Source organism: Thamnophis elegans, chromosome 8 (assembly GCF_009769535.1).
Source record: "Thamnophis elegans isolate rThaEle1 chromosome 8, rThaEle1.pri, whole genome shotgun sequence".
Classification (NCBI taxonomy): domain Eukaryota; kingdom Metazoa; phylum Chordata; class Lepidosauria; order Squamata; family Colubridae; genus Thamnophis; species Thamnophis elegans.
Genome location: NC_045548.1, coordinates 399,325 through 418,469, shown reverse-complemented (window position 1 = coordinate 418,469; position 19,145 = coordinate 399,325). Strand labels below are relative to the sequence as shown.

General features: G+C 39.0%; 1 long non-coding RNA gene across 1 annotated transcript in view; it reads left to right on the top strand.

Annotated features, from left to right (window-relative positions):
* The window catches only part of LOC116512151, a 175,162-nt gene that overhangs the window by 90,430 nt on the left and 65,587 nt on the right, over nucleotides 1–19,145 (top strand). Inside the window, exon 3 of the long non-coding RNA XR_004255827.1 lies at nucleotides 11,058–11,155. This is a non-coding gene — a long non-coding RNA (uncharacterized LOC116512151). The remainder of the gene's footprint in view (nucleotides 1–11,057; nucleotides 11,156–19,145) is intronic.

The window sequence follows — 19,145 nt, the reverse complement described above, 5'->3', positions numbered from 1 at the left end:
AAATAACAACATATGTTTTAAGCTTGATCAAATAAATCAACTTTATATTCCTTCATTTTACTTCTAAAGTTCATTGTATAAAGGATTTGGTATCTGTTCATTTCTTCTTTGGCCCTTTAGAACTTTAGTTTTTGTGATATTTACTTTTATGATCTTTTTATATTTGCGTTTTCCCTAGTCTATCCAGCAGACATTATTACTGACATTGTTGATTTGGAGCTATTATTTCTTCATTCCATTCTTCAAAAGTTTACCAGCATATTTTTTACATCTTTTATATGTGTATATGAAGATCTTTCCTCTACCTAAAATTTTTAGTCTTCTCTAGTGCATGTAGAGTGCGTGTAACTGGAAAAATGCATGTTTGTATGTATAACACTTACTTGAACAATGAAGAGATTTGCCCATATTCTGTCTCAGAAGAAAGTCAGTAGGTACATTTTCTCACCATTCATTTGAACACACACACGCACGCGCACGCACACACACACACACGCACAGAGTAAGAACAAGAACCAAGTAGATACTTCATAAAATTCGAAAAGCAAATGCAATCTTCCCAGCACAAATTCCTTTCCCTCCCCTTTCCCCTTTCATCTTTTTTTGCTTTTTCATTTGGTGTTTGAGGGTAGAACTAAAAGTTAGCCAGATGTCTTTCCAACTAGTGCCACAGAGCCAATGCCCCAATTTTATCCCAGCAGCATTGTGTTGGAATTCTTTATAATCACCACTCTGTACAGGATTACAGTGTATGTAGGCAATGCATAATAAAATCCCCACATGAATCCTTCTAAGCTGCTGAGCTGCACTTTGTGTTTACATGAGCCCAGAGATGTCGGGTGATTACTGCATGCATGCTATCAATTGAATTTTAATCAAAGAAGAAACAGAGGACAGTAACACTGCTATATCCTGTAACATACTCATTGTCTCTGAAGTTGAGCTGATTTCTTCTGACACATCCCTGAAATGAGAGGAGCCCCCCAAGCAATCCAGTGAGTTACAAAAAAACACCCTGAAGATTTATCTGAGCAAAGCTTGCAACTCTGATCAAAAGAGTATCACACCAGTCTCCAATTAAAACACACAGCAATTAACTGGAAGCCTTCAGATATAAAACTTCAAAAATAAAAAAAATAAATCATTGATGGTTGGGGTGGGTGAAAATATGCTCAATCAACAGCTGGTATAATATAATTTGTAATAAAATTCATCAACAATAAGAGTTTGTCAAGATGGCAACAAGAGCCTGGTGATTTATAGCTTAGCTTTAATAATCACATACAAATTATTTTTATTTTATATGACTGTCAGTGAGAGACCATTCAATATAATTTATGAGATAATAGTCTGAAAGGATCTAGGAGAAATTGTCAAAACCGATTCCTCTAATGGACACAGCTTGACTTGCTTCTAAGGGTTATCTCAGTGGTTTGCTCAAGTATTCTATCAGGACCCTCTGTTCGTATGTTTCTTTTGGGTTGGCTTGATTTTATTATAGATCTTAGTATTATCTGTGTAGGTTTCAGAAATCCACCACAGTAGTGGTGTCCAAAATGTCTGTCTGCCTTACGCAGAGATTATTTGGCTTTTGTACAGTTTTAACAAGCAAGGCAAAAGGACCTTAGTGTACATTTTACTTGTCAGTCTCTAAGTCCATCCCAGCCAGAGTAGAGGCTTCACATATCTAAAGGTTTCCTGGTACTACCTGGTTCTACTAAACAGTTGAGGTCATAGATGTTGAGTAATCAGTTACTGAGATATGGCCGTTTGCTGTGCATGTCTGTACGTAACCTTTCCTCTCTACTTACATCTGGTTCTGCTACTTAGGTGAGCTGATGGGTATTCAAGGTAACCAGCTCTATTGAGATCATGGCATCTTACGTAACCCTTCCTCTATTCCTACATATCTGAATGAAAAAATTATAAACCTAAGGAAAAATCAGTGGATGGCTGTGGCTTAGCCCACATAGATAGAAACTGAGACACAGGTAGAGAAAGGCTATGAAGAAGAAGACATCATATTCTACTTATTATTTGGGAGTAGAAGTCCAGACCCTTTTTAAATAAGATACTGAAATCTGATCCCCAATTTTATGGAAGTTTTTTTAAAATTTATAAAAGACTCTAGTCATACAATAATAATATGTAAGCCAAAAATGCTTAACAATAGATTCTGATATTTTTAAATATATGATTTACTTACACATATAAAAATAGTAATGATTTGAAAAATTTCTAGATCTTCCCATGGAACCCTAAAGATTTTTTCTGAGTCTAAATCTTCTATGCCCACTTACCTTTACTTTAAAACTCTTTTATGCATACAGTGAGGATTTCTGTGTTTTAGCTTCAGGACCAAGGACAGCAGCAGTCCTATACACAGTAATCAAGACCAAAATTATCCCAGCATTGACCGGAGCACCCGGCCAGCCTTATATCCTGTTCAGAAAGCTGCCAATCTCTCAGAATAACAATTGACTTCATAAATGACTATTAGCAGATGAGTCTGTAGTTGCTGACTTCGTTTGTCTGGGGGAACAAAAAAAAACCCCCCTCTTGGTCACAAGTGCTTTTCAGAATCCCTAAAATAATTCTTCTTCTGTCCACCCTTCAAAATTAGTCGACAGTGGCACTTTTCTGAAATAGAATCTGATTTTGAGGAATAATCCTGGCATTGGACTGTTTCCCTAAAGCTTCTAGCATCTGTTTCCATCCTCAGTGCAGGGTCATTAGAGGTGCCTTTTCCCCCCCATAAATTATTCTAGGTACATTACAAATGTACAAAAGTGGCCCTGATTGCCACTAATTGGTTTGGGAATCAGAAACAAGATTGATTAAAATGATCATCTTCTTAGTTGAAAGAACAGAATAAAATGGACTGAATAAACTTTGTGGCTCTGTTCATATCCCGGTTCAGTCCATAGTGGGCAAAGTGGCAATAGCAGCGGCAGGAGGATCTGCTACCTGCCCAGATGCTTCTGCACATGCGTAGTAGCTTCTGCGCATGTGCAGAAGCGTCACACACACACACAAATGAGCCGGTAGTAAAAAAAATGGAAACCCACCACTGGTTCATAAGCAGCTCCCATTTATCTTACGGATACAGACAACTGTACAGAGATCATACTTTTTTAAAACATAGCGTTGTTTTGCTTAGTTTTGAAAACCATAGGCCAGAAAAAATATTCTGTTTTTTCTCTTGGGAAACAAAGGGAAATTAAAAATAAAGATGGAAAAACTTCATCTTACTTCTTTTATGTGTTCCTTGCTTTAACCCATTGTCAATAATTCTAATTTCCAAAGAAAAATAGAGTGGCAGATATCAAGATAACAAAGTAGTGGCTAGCAGTATTTCTACAGAAAAAAACATAGATCCTATCTCAAGATTTAAAAGCAAAACAAAACAGAGCAATGTATTATCTTCGAAGTAGTCTGATATAAGCCTTGTTACAGGGATCACATAAAAAAGAAGACACACTATTTCTATATTCCTCCTCCAAATGAATCATTTCAATCCCGTTCAAACTTTAATATTTAGTAATTTGTCTAGAAGAATAACATGTCTAGAAGAATAAACAGGCCCATTCTAATGAACTGTATGAGGATTTAATTAAATGCTTACTAACATGCTGAAGAGTATTTTAATAAGATGAAAAAGATTTTTTTAAAAATCTACATCTTCTTGGTAGGATAATAAAGCCACTAACTTCAGAAGTCTGATAAGCCAGTCTCAAAAGCAGCTATTAATCATTTCTGGTATCAAATCATTTGGTATCCATTTTGTAATAACCTCAGACTGAAAATGTTAGTAAATCATAACATGCTTTTCCAGTCTGTGACTGGGGTCCATTGGAGTTTCTTAGAAGAATATCAAAGTTTTCCTAACGAGATCAATATTATAGAACATCTTCTGAGCCCCATCTTCTTATGGTATGTAAAATGCAGGGAAATTATGGTATATAACTCACAGTCACATTTCATACAGAGAACATAAAGTTTGGTAAAATGCCATTCATAAACTATGCATGGGATACCTCAAATTTTTAGGCAACATGTAAGTTATGTCTTGATATTAGCTCATTCTTTCCTACTCCTCAAGGGTTTTTTTTTTTGAAAGAGTTAGAGATCTACAGTGCATGTAAAAACTAATCATTGAGAGAGAATGGAAAGTTACTGAAGATGGTATGAATTCTGGTTTGAGTATATCTGGTGAGGGCTATAGAGACAATTGAATTTCCAGCAAAAATAAGAATCCAGGATTTGAGCAGGTAATAAGAACAATTATGGCTCCCTGAAAACATGCCTTAGAGAAGAAGTTGGCTTGGTGTAGATGTTCTGCACCATTCTTAATTTCTTTAGGAGAGGACTAAGCCAAGCAACCAGTTACCCCAAAAATAAAGGATATAAAATTCCAGGATGCAGTTAATAAGTTGCTTAGAAAACCTAATTTTCTGCAGGCTGAGGATAGCATTTTTCAAAGTTAGCCATATCTGTATTGCTACAAGGCAGTTACTCCAAAACACATAACACCGTTAACCACACATAATTCCCATATGGTGACAGGAAGATTGAATTCATTATTTACATCAACTTACTGTAATTTCTACAGGGTATTAGGCCAACTTAGATTCAGCTCCTATTAGGCAGAGTCTTAAGAAAGCTAGGCAATTTTTATGTGAATCTTCAAGAACATTTCATTAATACTATTCCCTTTATCGTTCAGTAGACAAATTCTATTGCTGTGATGAAACTAAGGTATAATTGATCACAGAAATAATCACTTCTGTTTTATATATTACTTCAGATTTAATATAAGATTAGATTAACAGAGTTGGAAGGGACCTTGTAGGTCATCTAGTCCAACCCCCCCCCCCCCCCAATCCAAGCAGGAAACCCTACACCATTTCGGACAAATGGCAGTCCAATTTCTTCTTGAAAGCCTTCAGTGATGAAGTTCCCACAACCTCTGAAGACAAGAGGGTCCATTGATTGTTGATTATTATCACTGTCAGGAAATTTCTCCTTATTTCTAGATTGAATCTCTCCTTGATCAGTTTCCATCCATTTTTCCCTGTCTGGCCTTCAGATGTCTTGGGAAATAGCTTGATCCCTTCCTCTCTCTGGCAGCCCCTCAAATATTGGTGTTCAGTGGCAGCCCCTCAGATACAAATATGTAGATCCTGCACCTAGGTTAGCTATCTTGCTTTAGGTGGCAAGCCTTTATACTCCATAATTGTAATAGTTCAGACTGATAATTGCTCTTTATTAACGTATACTGCATGATGCATGTTACACTTTTATTATAGGGACTCCTTGTTATAATGGAATTTAATTTCACCCACCTGATTGTGTTGTATATTTTTTAGAATATTGCTGGTCACTGACTGAATAAACATTACTGGTACTGATATCCACATTCTTTCCTTTTTCTGAGATCTCCTTACAGCAACAAGCAGACATTAGGAAGACTTCCACGTTGGCTCACATGAAGTTCAAATAAAAGTCCATCTTTTTCTCTCTTTTAGCAATTTTAGATTTTTCTGAGCTTCTAGGAAAGTTGCTGTGCCAGCCTTACCTTCTGGAGACATTAACTTTAATCAGCTTGCATCAGATTCTTAAGATTGTGTTTACACTGAGTTCAGAAAAGAACAGATGTGAGCCCTTGTAATAAAACTGGGCTTTTCTCAAATGGAAAAAGTGAGCAAGCATGGAAACTACATATAGTAGTTTGGACAATAACATTATTTTTGTTCCACGTTGAATTACAATAGATTTCACACGTATATTTTTCTACCCAATATAGATAGGAAAAGTCTGAGACTTTTAAAGAGGAAAATTTGAAGTTAAAATGATATTCACATAGGCAGATGTGGATGTTTGATAGTGTTACAGATATTGTTGCAGGTTGTAAGCTGTTCCAAGTAAAGCTGCCTTTTGCAATTGACTGATGATAAATTTGTCAATGCCGATGGTGTTCAAGTGGTGCTCCAGTTGTTTTGGGATTGCACCACAGGTGGGTTCCTATTGGTTTGGACCAGTTCGGCCAAACTTGTAGTAGCTTGGCAGCCTGGATCGCTGGAACTGGCAGGATCGCTGGAACTGGCAATGACCCAGGCCTGCCATGCCCCTGGATTGGTTCTCCTGGTGGCGCTATAGATGCCACCATCTTATTTTTTGCTTCTGCGCATGCGCAGAACAATTTTTAGTGGCAGTAGTGACTGCCGGACCCCCCCACCCCCCCGGATTGCACCCAAGGTGCCTGTGACTATTGATACTACCTTTGCTTGCTTCTGCCAGAGTTGTTCTATTTCTATTTGCAAGAAGCTGAGACTTTGTATTTTGTGATCTTCTCCAATTCTTTCTGTTCCATTCTGCTTTCTGTCCTATTTTTCTCGGCACACATGCCAGTCATACACACATGCCACCACCCAATTAAAGTACAGTACAGTATTCCATATACATGGACAAAATTCTCCACCCTCTTCAGTCTGTACATTTTGTTCTAATAAGATGTGGTTGTAGCTAATGATACTAATCCATCTGTTCTCTCGTGAGTGCTTTCATTTCCACTCAGTAGTATCATTAATGTCCCCCACAGCATTAAGTCTCTAATTTGTCAGATAAGTATTTACCTTTCTTTCACTTCAGAGCAGGATGCCCGTATGCCTTTCCTTCAAAGAAAGAGCAACCTGTATCTGCCACAGATGCCAAGATCTAGAACTGTAGAAAAGATATTATTTACAGTCACATGGTGAACAGCCACCTGTGCCTACAGCTGTTTGTCTCTTACAAATGTGTGGGAATAAAAAAAAGTACCGCTAATAAAGAATAAACTGCAAATTCTGATTTGCTCTGAGGCTAGCTGAGAACAAGCAGAAGAATCTTAAAGACTCAGCTAGTGAAATAAAGTATCTCTCTCTGATCTTGAAATGAAGATCCTTCAATATATTGTTTTTCCTATCAGGTGAAAAGAGAGCAAGATGGCAGCAACCAGTAATGAGACAAGCATTCTCTACCCCAAGCAAGAGCTCATTAAAGCATCACCATCATGACTCAACATATTTGTCTAAAAGTTAGTCTAGAAAGAGTATTCCTTGCCTATCACCATCTTGTTCCCTACGACCATGTCACTTGTCAGGGCAAGTTGCACAAGGTTACTTCCTCCAATGGCGACCCTTGTCCATTTGTTTCCCCTCTCCTTCACTCCATGACAAGTGATACAACTGATAGAAGTTCATGGGAGAGAAGCCCCATTGCAAAGGGAAAAAGCTTAAAAATTAAAGATAAGTGCTACAGCGACATATGACAGATCTCCCCCAAACTGATAAGCCGAAGGTGAGGACCATTTTCCCCTCCCCTCTGTTGCCCCTTGGAAATGGTCTTTCCTTGTTTTTTACGTTTTTTTTTTTCATTTTACTACCATTACAGATTTCAGTTTGTTTTTCGATTGAATTGCTTGAAACTGGCCGTTTCCCTTTCAGATTCCCATTTCCTTGTTGCCATGCTCACTTAGACACGCATTAAAGCCAGTGGTGGTATTCGGCCAATTCGGACCTGTTCGGGCGAACCGATAGTGGCGGCCCGCGAGTGGGTGAGCCTGCCCACCCTCCCTGGTTCTATGGCGTCCTATTTAGCCATGTTTTCTTAGCGGTGTCCGTGTGTGCAAATGCATGTGCAGAAGGCTGCGCACATGCACAAAAGGCATGTGTACTCACAGTTTTGGTGCACTGAGAACCGGTGATAAAATTCTGTAAAACCCACCACTGATTAAGATGATAAGTCAAGAGGAATGTCAGCTATAAATCTGTACTTTTTACTTCCACTCCAGCTCCTCCCCTCCCACACTCGCAATTTGAATGTGTAGCTGTGCATTATTTTATTGAGGGTTGAATGAAAGAGAAATTTCAATATTCCTGGGACTTTTGATGTTCTTCACTTTAAATACTTGCAATTGATTTCAGGTTAAGTCAACGATCGCATAGAGTTGCTTTTTCCTCTGTTTGTTTTACTCTTAGTAATTAGTATTATGAAACAATATTGTCAGAATAATGTTTAATGGGGAACTAAATATATCTCTATAATAAAGGTTGTGTAAATATCACACATAGAGAATAAAAAACCTGTAAATCAAATAACTGTTGTTAATGATGTTTTGTCCTAGTAACAAGGCAGCAAAAGCTTTCTGTGCTACAATAACAGATATGAATGGATGCATGGACTATACATACTATTCCAATGGGAACGCATTCAATGTAATCTTTGCAGGCATGATGTGTGAATATAGATTACACATTTATAAATACGTCCTGTTCAGCTGATTTTGTTGTTGCCGTTGTCATTGCCCTGCGCAAGTGACATCACCCTTCCATTTAGTCCTTCCATTTAATCTGCCTATGAAGGAAAAACAGTCAAGGTCCCATCTTGTCTTTTCAGAGGGCAGCAAATGGAGAACTTTTTTAATGAACAATTTGTGAGGATCTAGATCAGCAATTAAAGATGGCAGAAGAGAACCAATAGGGTCATATAGTGAACTTCAATTGCAATTGGATATGCATCAGTGGTGTGAACTGGCAGTGGTTTGGCGGCCTGCCTTGCTGCAACTGGCAGCGACCCAGGCCTGTCGTGCCCCTGAACCGGCTTTCCGGGTGGCGCCTATGGTGGCACCATTTTGTTTTTTTGCTTTTGCGCATGCACAGAACAATTTTTATTGCATTGCACATGCGTGCAAACCAGCAGTGGTGTCTGCTGGAACCCACCCCTGATATGTATATATCTTTCCATGTAACACTAAGATTACATTTCAGAACTGCATGCAGTGGTGGGCTGCTGCCAGTCGGACGGGTTCAGGTGAACTGGTTGTTGTGATCACTGGCTGGGCCACCCGTCTGTGCGTTATCCTATCCATTTATGACTAACTTCCTGGCTCATTCCCCCTCTCCCCACACTGCCCAACTGAGATCCCCGTCGCACTTGCTGTACCCATCGGAGCTGCCTGAGTTGATCAGCTGCATGTCTGAAGCTCTGTTTCTGCCCCAGGGAAGAGACGTGTGCGCGCTCACAACCAATGAACCTGTTGTTAAGGCAAGTGCAGCCCACCTCTGGCTGCATGGTATGCTCACGTAGAGGTTTATATGTGTATGGAGGAGGGCCACAGTACATCATGTATTTGCTACGTGATAACATATACTAGGATGCGATGACAATTGCCAGGCACCCACTTCATTCTCCACCCTAAAGACCAAGAGCAGCTGTTGAAACTGCAGCTAAAGACCCACATCTCTACGGGTTGCCTGGAAAAGCAAGGATGCTTATTAAACAAAACAGATTTTGAGATTCTTAATACAGAAGATTAAACTTTCTTGAATAGCTGCAGCTAAAACCCAGCTGTTAAATTAATGCAGGAGGCCTATTTAATGTTCTATTCAGCAAAGTGTAGTCCAGCTTGTACACACCTTTAGACTGAGAATTTTTTAGCTAATGCAAAGTTGAGCATTTTTCTTTTATTATGAATATTTTTCATGCTGGTAAAAATCTATGCTGCTGGTGCACCTATTTACAAATAATGTGGGGAGGAATTATTTGCTAAGAGCTATTCAAGCATGTACGTTGGACTGAGATGGAAGTGAAAGGCAAAACTCTCCTATTATATTCCCCATTTTTTTTGTCGAAACAAAGTGAATAGCCAAATTTGCTACTAAATATAGAGAACTATGAAAGATTTAGTAGGTGAAGTATTCTACAATAATACTTGACTCATTCAATATCAGGACTATTGCAGCTCTTAATCCATTTCACCTATTTTTGGCAATAATCTGTGAATACAAGTTTCCCCCAAATGGAAGTTTTTTGGTAGAAAACTCTCCCTCCCTCCCTCCCTCCCTCTCAGGCTTTTGACCCAATACTTGCTCAACATTTGTGCTTTTCTATGCAAATTTATTTTTTTAATTTTAAAAAATATTTTTATTCAACATTGTTTAAGCATTAAAATCAAAGTTACACTTTTACAGCTTCTAATTTTGGGTTTTCCATTCTACAACCTATTGTCTTATGCATAGTTCTCCTTGTTTCATAATTATTCATTTTTACTATACACACACAAACACACACACACACAATATTTACATCTCTATTACTTTCTGAATATATACCATCTGCTTTTATTACATGCAATTTTAAAGTACAAGTACAGAATTGAAAGAAGTACACAATACAGCTTGTCTTCTAGTAACCCAAGAGCTCTGAATTCAATTGTACTGCTTTTGTTGTCCTGAACAGGAGAATGGAGCTGGAAAACAGGGTGGTGGGGTGGGGTGGGGAGGGAATGGGGATTTTGCAGTATCCTTCCCCTGCCATGCCCACCAAGCCACACCCAGAGTACCGGTAATAAAATTTTTAATCCCACCACTGATATTAATGAATTAATTAATTTTTAATCCCACCACTGATATTAATGAATTATTCCAAGAAGAAGAAATCAATTTCCTTTAAAGAAAGTGAGCAAAGGGACTGACAATGGATGAATATTGTTATTACTGCCATTGTGTAAGATTTTAGAACCAAGACCCTTGTTTAATAGCTACCTGTACATCACTGTTACCTGCAAACAGCCCAAAATTTCAAGAAAGCTAACTAATAATACCAGGATATCAAATACAAGAGTAAGGTAAAAAAACACAGTGGAAGGAGGAAACCATGAGACATAAAATGAATTATTTAAAGCCCTAAGAAATACTAAAAATTGAGCAATTTTTTTAGAAGAAAGAATTTTTGCCCAAAGAATTGAGCAAACTTTCCTCATTGTCAAAATTAGGAGACCTGGCACTAGAGTTTCTTAAATAATGTTAAAAATTCTTTCCTAAGCAATAAAATGTCAAAATGTTTTTCTAGTAGGTGTAAACAATAGTAGGAATCAGAATGAATGAGGTTCAACTCATGTTTCCTATCAAAGAAGTATTCCAGAAGGGTTTTGTGTTTTGTTTTGATAAAATCTACTGCTGTTTACATCTATTTTTAATCATTGTTTTCCTTGTGTTTTCTCCTTCTTACCTTCCCAGACGATCCCAGCTTTGGGGAAGGTTGGCCATGGTATCAACTCGGAATGACAGCAGGATGTCCTGATGCATTGTGTCTACAGAGATTCTCAGTCATTCAGGTGATGATTGTCCCACAGGGGCTTTTTTCAAAAGGCAACTTGCTTGTTTTTGTTTCACTTCCCTTCAGCTGTGATGGGATGGTGGGGAGTGGAAGGATTTATATTCCTTGCAGACAGATGGTCATTTGCCTTCTTTTAGAGAGAGGCCACTTGGAGGGTCACCTGAGTAGTGCAAATGATCCGAGGTGGCGCAGTGGTTAAATGCAGTACTGCAGGCCACTTCAGCTGACTGTTATCTGCAGTTCAGCGGTTCTAATCTCACCGGCTCAGGGTTGACTCAGCCTTCCATCCTTCCGAGGTGGGTAAAATGAGGACCCGGACTGTGGGGGGGAGATATGCTGACTCTGTAAACCGCTTAGAGAGGGCTGAAAGCCCTATGAAGCGGTATACAAGTCTAACTGCTATTGCTATTGCTATTGGTTGAGGCAATTAAGTCCTGGTTCATTGATGTTGCTGACTCCAAAGTGTAATCCAGCACTGAGATCCTGCCCAGATAGACCCCCAAGGCATCAAGATATGCAAGCATGACACATTTAAATAGTTAGCTGTTTCAATATCTTGCCTTCAGGACCCTTCAGAATGAGACTTTCCAATGCTTTGTGCTGAGTCTCCTCCTAAACTGGAAGTGTAGTAGGTAGGATTTGATACAACCTGATCTGCTACCCATTCCGCTTGGCCTGGATGCTCAACTTCCCTAACTGTAAGAGTAGCCTGATTTTATTTATTTAGCGTATGGCACGTGTTAGTCAGGGATCACCGTGGAGCCGGCTGCTTCTAGGAAAGGAAATTTTTCGGGCGATATTATCTTTACCTGTGGGACAGCTGTATGCCGGTTGGCAATTGGGGAAGGCTCCGCTGTTGTTCCTCTGTGGTTTATTCACTCATGGGAATCGAGCCGCTAATCTGTCGACCTTAGCAGTGCGCAGACCCAGCAGGGTCTTACCACATGAGCCACCGCAGCCCCAGGAGCCTGGTAAAAAGGTTTAAGGAACTTGATGGGCAATGCCAGGTTCTTTGCCCATTCCTATGCATTCAGCAAATCAGGTGTAGAGATATATAAGTCAGTTTATTTCCGAGCCGCAACTAGAAATATTGAAGACCCGTGTGCAGTGTAGCAAAAAATAACGTTATTTACCCTGATTGTGATGTCTAACTGAAGTGATATAAAATGTAGCTGAAACTGACAGCTCACACGCTACCACTATTTTCTTTAAATAAGAAATCACAGACATGAGCTTAAAGCATTCATCAAATAGTCCTCCAGCCCATTACACACCCAAACACACACACACATACACACACGCACACACACACCCCATACTGTAGAAACTCCAAAATATAAAAAGGTTTATTAAAACTCTTCTCTGGGTAAGAGAGGTAAAAGTCTGAAAAATAAGCGTTGGAGGGAATGCATCTGATGCTAAAGGGTGTTTTCCATATTAGCTTCCGTCCTTCGAATGAAGTGGGGGAGAACTGTTAACACCGGTGGAAATTTCTATAGTCACAAAAATTGAAATAATTTAAGTTTCTAGATATCAGTCAATCAATACCAAACTGGACGGGAATACTTAATGGAAGTTTCTGAGTTTATAAAAACTCTTCAGGCAGAATAGAAAGAAAGAGAGAGAATCTGTGGCTGAACTTATGAGCTATTTTTGTACTCTTGTGAGTAGAGTTGGTTGTTCTCTTACGTGGAATGAATAAAGAGAGTTGAGGCAATTAAGTTGTACTGTTATCATATACAGAATAGAAATGTAAAATATTGCTCATGAAGTGTGTGTGTGTGTGTGTGTGTGTGTGTGTATGTGTGTGTGTGTAACTGACAATGGGTGGAATGGACGGATTAAAAGAAAACAAAATATGTGCATCATTTATAGCATCTTTTAGTGATTGCTTCTATAAGAATATACATGCTCTTTCTATGCATATCAAGTGTTACATTTAGCACTCTACGTTGTCTGTTTATTAAATGTAAAACTATAATTTAGTCAGACTTTAAGTACAATTTCTAATAGCAATAACATTTGCACTTATATACTGCTTCACAGTGTTTCCCAGCCCTCTCTAAGCGGTTTACAGAATCAGCATATTTCCTCCAACAATCTGGGCCCACATTTTACCGACCTTGGAAGGATGGAAGGCTGAGTCAACCTTGATCTGGTGAGACTCGAACTATTGAATTGCTGGTAGCCCACAATCAGCAGAAATAGCCTGCCCTGCAGTACTGTACTCTAACCACTGCACCACCATGGCTAATTCATTTTCTGTGTTGAAAATAGAACTATAAATTATAAAATTGTATAAAAATGTCTTTGACTTCTTAATTTGATTAATTTGACAAGTGAGCTAAAATGAAACTGAAAGCAGGAGAAACCATCTGTTTGAGGGTAAAGGAGAACTGAGGTCCTTAAAATACTCCCCATTATCCCATTTCTGCAAACCAAGAAACGGAGGCAGCATCAGAAGAAAAGGAAGGTTAGAAAATTATGGTGTTTAGACCTTGTCTAATCAGTCTTAATATTCTGTGTTCTATGAGGTTTTGTAAGGTGAAGATTTGTTCACAGCAGGACCTTTCATGTATGTGAGCTTCACTGCACAGATACGAAAAATGACATTTGGATCATAGTGACTTGAGGAAAGGTTTACCTATTTAGGTAGTGTAATTGCATGAAATGGAGATGCAGAGACAGATGTCAAGGGCCACGTTGGAAAAGCAACAGCTGTTTTCCAGAGGATAAATAAAATCTGGTCTTTATCATCTCTATCACTGAAACTTAAATTATTGTTTGCTCACCTCTATAGTGATCAAACCCCTATTTATGCCAGGGAGACCTGGAAGGTGTCAGCTGGTATTAACAAGAGATTCAACATCTTTCAACCATGCTGCCTTTGACGAATCCTAAACATTTGCTATTTTGACTATGTGACTAATGAAGAGGTGTTTCAAAAGAGTTTCTCCTGCAAATTATACTACATTGTTGCACACAGAAATGTCCAACTATGCTTCATATGGAAATACCCAAGGTGACAATGAAATGGACACATACACCCCAATGCCAAACAACAAGAGGTAGCTCTTGAAATGCACGGCAAAGAATGTCCATAGGGGACTTAAGGTTTTTAAGCTGAAGTGGTGCAGTGGTTAGAATGCAATACTGCCGGCTACTCCTGCTGACTGCCAGCTGCCTGCAATTTGGCAGTTCGAATCTCTCCAGGCTCAAGGTTGACTCAGTCTTCCATCCTTTGGATGTCGGTAAAATGAGGACCCAGATTGTTGGGGGGGGGGGCAATATGCTGACTCTGAAAACTGCTTAGACAGGGCTATAAAGCACTGTGAAGTGGTATATAAGTCTAAGTGCTATTGCTATTTTAAACATCACATGGGAAGACACTGAAGTATTTATCTCAAACTGAAAGTACTAGAGATCCCTTGCTGCCCGATATGCTGCATAGCTTAGGAGCATGTAATGCTAAACAACAACAACAAAAAATCTAATTTGTCTTAATATTTGAACTTTGCTCAAATATCCAATCAGAGAAATCAGACTGGTATAACCTATGAATGTTGTAAAATAAATAATAATTCATGAGGGATTTTGAACTTGGTTAACACCAAAGCATATTGGTGCTCGTGGGCTATTTACCTACAACGATATCCATACTATAAGGGACATGGTGGCTCAGTAGCTAAGGCGCTGAGCTTGTCGATCAGAAAGGTTGGCAGTTTGGCGGTCCAAATTCCTAGTGTCGCACAATGGAGTGAGCTCCCATTACTTGTCCCAGCTATTGCCAAGCTAACAGTTTGAAAGCAAGTAGAAAAATAGGAACTACCTTGGTGGGAAGGTAACGGTATTCCGTGTGCCTTTGGCGTTTAGTCATGCTGGCTACATGACCACGGAAAAGTCTTGGGACAGCGCTGGCTCTTCAGCTTAGAAACGAAGATGAGCACTGCCCCCTAGAGTCGGGAATGACTAGCACATATGTGGGAGGGAAACCTTTATCTTTACCTATATCCATAATACGGACTCGCTAGGTATTTAACACATTTAGTTTCAGCATTTTCAGTATTTGTGGTTTGATGGATGGATGGATGGATGGATGGATGGATGGATGGATGGATGGATGGATGGATTTCTATAGAAACCCATCTCAGCAAATGAGTCTGCTCACAATTCAAAACCATACAATTAAAAAAAAATATTTTCAAACAATAAAACAGGAAAAAGGATTAAAACAGTACAAAATATTAAAACATCTAATTTGAAGTACATGCAAATGTAAGTACATACAAGAGCAATAATGTTATTAATTTAAGGCGTGGACGCTTACTTCACAAGCTGTACCCAATTAAATATTCATGAATAGAAAACATACAACTTCCAACCTTATGAAAAATATTATATTTCATGAAATTTATTTGCTCAGCTTTTCAAATATTATTTTTAGAAAACATTTATGATTTTTTTGAGATTGACAATAATTATCACCTACTTTCTATGCCCATTTGGCTTTGAATGCTGTTTGATAGCAGTTCAGATATAACAACACATTTTTTCCAAAAGGTTTGCTGTTTCCAGTAACATTTGATATATGTCATATATGTCTGGCAAGCAAATAATCTAATCTTGCTAAAAGAAAAAGAAAAACCTTTTATATTCCTATTAAACTTGCCAAGATTTGCAAAAGCTATTATATTATTTTGAAGGTTGCAATGTATTGGCTTGGCATAGTTTTATTTATCTTCACCGTGAAACCTTAAATTTCATGGGGTAAAAATAATGGTCCACCTTGGCACCATTGTATATTGAAATAGCTTGACTTTCCTAACCATCAGCCCTCTTTCTTGAGTCAGTTTTTACCCCGTCTATTTATAACCTTCACCTTTGGAGATATCAGCTCCGCACTGCCACGGAGCCACTTCTCTGTGGTGACAGCCCAGGGGAGTGAGCAGGGCAGAGAGAGGATTAGATCACAGGGGAAATCCTTGACACAAGTCAACTGATGCAATAGAGTTCCCACTTGTCAACAGAGCGGGGAAAGATGAATTGATACACAGATAGAATGGACAGAAAAAGTCAGAGAGGCCACAGAGAACCCAGAGTGCTCTTTCTCTCTGATGTTAGGAGATGCAATGTCTCTGCAGAATCTCCAGGAACATAAATCTACGAGATACCGATTGCAACAGCTTTAGGCAGCAAGCTAAACCTTAAACGTGGGTTGTAATATGTTGAACAAAAGTAGCCACTCCAATATGTGGCGGTTCTACACAGCTGTCATTGTAGAGATGTGAAGGCTTGGGATATGTCTGCAAAACTCTCACTGATAAAAATAGGGCCTTTTTTATAATAGAGTAAAATAATTGATTATATATTCTCATTTAGGATCAGAGAAGATTTTAGTTTTCTAAAATGTCTACTAGTGCTGTATAACTGAAATACATTTATCTACAGTATCAGTTGTGGCTCAGAGAGAACGGTCGTATGAAAAGCAGCTTGCCTCAGTCTAAGCCTTTCTTCAATCCTGATCATGACTCTGTCTAGAGGATGAAATGAAGTCTCAGTGCCGGAAGCACAGAAACTATTGAAAGTAATGGTAGTTCAGATATTAAAACTGAGTAGATAATGTCTAAAAATGTGAATTTTAGGATAAATGATAAGTGTAGCCGGAAACGCAAAGGATCTGCAAGCCAATATTAAAAGAGAACTGTGAAAAAATGGAACTAAAGTATAAAGAAGACCAAACTAATGACAACAGATAGAACAAGTAGCCTTAGATTTAGCAATGACCATATCCATATATATGTGTGTGTGTGTGTGTGTGTGTGTGTGTGGTGTGTGTGTGTGTCTTTTTTTTATTATTTGTGCTGATAAATAAATAAGGTTGGGTTTCTGTCGTGATGGTCTCTTGTGATGAGCCGATTGACACATGATGGAAGCAGTTAGCTTCCTCCCATAATTGGGGCTTACCAGGGGTTGTGACTATATATATATATATATATATATATATATATATATATATATATATATATATATATATATATATATATATATATAATATATAATATATATTTCTGAGGTTTTCCGCGGGTGTTAGTATGTAGGTCTCTAGTTGTTTGGGTTTTTCTCCCCGCGTAGAATTGGAGATGTCGTGCCTCCTCATCAGTTTGTGTTTTTGTCTGTTTTCTTTGTGGGTGTTTTGGTGGTGATATTCTGTGTGGCTATTGTGGGTGTGGGCCTGGTGTCAGCAGCCTGTAAATCCACATTTCAAATGTTTCCAGCCTCTTCAAGGGATTTTCTATCAGAGACCAACTCTCCACTCCATAGAGCAGGATGGAAAAGATGCAGCATCTGACAAGCCTGATTTTCAGTCTTAGGTTTATGTCGTGACTGCAGAGAAGCCCCTTTTCACTTTGAAGAATGCTGTTCGAGCTCTCTCTGTCCTCGTTTTCTCTTCAGCGGTCATGTTCCAAGGTTGCTCTTGCCCAGCTCATGTTGGATAGGCAGGTTTGTATTTGGAGAAGGAAGTCTAAAATGTAGCCAGTTCAACAAAAACAGATGCTTTCTACAGATAGGCTGCATCTCCTATCAGTTACCGACTGTGCCAGCCTGCTTGTGAGCCTCCTGGGGATTGCAATTTCCTGTGTAGTATAAGGATAATCTTTATTGTCATTGTACTTAAGTACAACAAAATTGGTTTTAACCTCACTGGTGCAAAATTATAACAGAAACGGAAAAAGAAAGAAAAAGAAACTAGCGTGTGCATGGAGTGATTGTGGTTGTATTTAAAAGTCTCACAGCTCAAGGATAGAAACTATATTTAAACCTCTTTGTTCGGCTATACTTTGATGTCTTTTGCCTGATGGTAGAAGTGCAAAGAGACACTGACCAGGGTGTGAATCATCTCTGAGTATCTTCCTTACTCTGCTAAAGCAGCGAGACCTGGCGATGTCATCCAGTGGTGTCAGAGGGCAACCAATGGTTTATTGTGCCGAATTGATCACTCTCTGTAGGGCCTTCCTGTCCTCAGCTGTTAAACCAGCATACCATAGAATAGGTCTCAATAGAAGCCAGGAATAAGTTGCAAGTTCATTCTAGCCTTTAAAATTGTTTCCCCTCCAATGATTCCTGGTCCTGGTCCATTAGACCTTGGTAGGTGACACAACATCTGATGTGGCTTTTTGGCTAACTGCCCCCTGCTTGATTAACTATGGAATCAGACTTCAAGATGGAGTCAGCCTTCAACTTCAGGAAAAATATTTAATACATTTTCAGGAAATGTGATGTAACAAGCCCATCCTTTAAGCCAAAACTGATGGAGATGCATGCTGTCAGCCTTAATGCTAGAAATATTCTAACTCTGAAATGATGTGGAATAATTATTAAGGAATTGTTGAGCAAATGTTACTGACTGAAATAGATGATCCTGTAAACCTCAAACACCTGCCAATCTTGTTTACACAGCTGTATGTAAATATCAATCACTGTTTAATCTCTTGAAGGAAACAGAGATGGCATGTTAAGGATCCTGGGTATTGAGTATTCAAAGTTCTTCTTTGAAACTATTTAATATAGATGTTTTCTTTAAAAAGAAAATATATATGCATAAAAATAATCTTTGTATACTTGAGAGACCGCCTTCTGCCAATCACCTCCCTGCGACCAATTAAGATCTCATAGATTAGGCCTCCTCCGTATTCCATCGGCCAGCCAGTGCCGGCTGGCAACTACAAGGAGGAGGGCCTTCTCAGCAGGTAGCCCCGACCCTTTGGAACGAGCTCCCCGTGGAGATTCATACCCTCTCCACCGTCCAGGCCTTCCGCACAGCCCTCAAGAACTGGCTAGCCCGTCAGGCCTTGGGACAAGGATAGCCGCCCCTCCCGAATGATGAGTGTATGTTGCTTACCATTTTATTATATGTCTCTATGTCAATGTTTGTATTCCCCCCCCCCTGATTTTATGTGAGCCGCCCTGAGTCCCCTCAGGGAAAAGGG